The sequence below is a fragment of the Pteropus alecto genome, unplaced genomic scaffold (assembly GCF_000325575.1).
Source record: "Pteropus alecto unplaced genomic scaffold, ASM32557v1 scaffold194, whole genome shotgun sequence".
Taxonomy (NCBI): domain Eukaryota; kingdom Metazoa; phylum Chordata; class Mammalia; order Chiroptera; family Pteropodidae; genus Pteropus; species Pteropus alecto.
The window spans coordinates 1,953,436-1,954,837 of NW_006436281.1; the positions used below are offsets into that span (position 1 = coordinate 1,953,436).

The 1,402-nt window shown below is 50.9% G+C and overlaps 1 protein-coding gene across 1 annotated transcript in view; it reads right to left on the minus strand.

Moving 5' to 3' along the window:
- PNMA8A (PNMA family member 8A) overlaps window positions 1-574 on the minus strand; it is a 4,976-nt gene extending 4,402 nt beyond the window's left edge. Inside the window, exon 1 of the mRNA XM_025046787.1 lies at window positions 430-574. The gene's annotated coding sequence lies outside the window, so the exon portion shown is untranslated. The remainder of the gene's footprint in view (window positions 1-429) is intronic.
- Window positions 575-1,402: the final 828 nt, after the last annotated feature.

Sequence of the window (1,402 nt, forward strand, 5' to 3'; positions counted from 1 at the left end):
GGGCCCCGCGCCGCCGCGCCGGGCCCCGGGGTCTCCATGGCAACCGGCCCGGCCACCTCTCGCGTGAGCTCTGCCTAAGGGCCTGTGGGGCCCGGTGCGAGTGGGCGGGGTGCGGCTGTTCACCCCGCCGGGGGTCTCCGTATTCTCCCATTGCCCCTCCAGGCCGGCTCTTTCCACCCTTCTCTACTCAACGTGGTCCGCGGGGACCGACGTGGGGGTGGGGGCGCGTCGGCGTCTATGGCCGCGCCTCCAGTCCTATCCTCAGCTAACAGGGCTCCTGGGAGACACCAGAAGTCAAAGAGGGAGGGGGAAGGGCCGCTTTAATCCCTCCTGGATTCACGCCATTATGGTTCCTGGATTCCAGAAATTTCCAGAAACTGCTTGCTTCCACGCCCCGCCCCCGTCCAAAGCCTGGGGATAATGCCTCACCTTTCCTCAGCTTGCTGGTCACAGGTAACTGTTGAAGAAAAGTTGCAAAAATCAGAAACCAAGCAGCACTGGAACAGTTGGAGAACAGTCGGAGAACTCCAGTTTATTAGGTCCCAGAGGAGCTATTGCTCTGAAGATATGAGCCCAGAGCTCAGTTGCAACATTGCTTATATAGGTCTTATTCGGCATGGGCCGATTGGTTCATTTGTCCTCAGATGGTTACAAACCCATGAGTTGCTATTGGCTGCCGGCAGTTACAAAGAGTTGCAAAGTGTGGGAGTTGCTGCGCGGTACAGGCAGTTACATTTGTTGCTTAGACAGAAGCAGCAAAAGGGAAGATGAGTCTTTAATTTTCCAGTATGGCCTGTGCAGCAAGCATGTCTACAAAGGCAGAACAAAGAGCTAATTAGCCTTTTGAGTGAAAATTCCTGTTTAATCCTCCCTTTTGATGTCTTTTTAAATTCTTATAGGGCATCAAACTCCTGATCTTCCTGGCCTAGGGGCTGGTATAATGGTGGTCCAGATGTCACAACTATTTGTAATTCTATGGATTCTAGGCATGAGGAGACAAACTTAACAAGACAGGTCAGGATACAGGGACCAAACAAGGGAGCTAGGAGGAGCATGAGGAGAGGACATGCAAGTGGGAGAAGCCAGGACCCCCAACTCCGTATTCTGGACCAGGACCCCCATGACTCATCTAATTGTTGGCGGATTATAGCAGACCCCTTCTAGGATAGGACGACCTCGGTGTCTTTGCAGGCAGACCCGGAAACCCCTAATTTTCCAGCCTACCTCTTATCTAAGAGCCATGAACCCCCTTATTATTACTATGGATGTTGAGGGATGTGAGAGCTCTTCTTCCATATCTGCCTCCTACTGAGAATAGCCTTAATAAAACTGTAATTGTAAATATGGCAAAAAAAAAAAAAATGTTAATTTTCTTTACTGAGTTTCATTGATAACTAAGTAT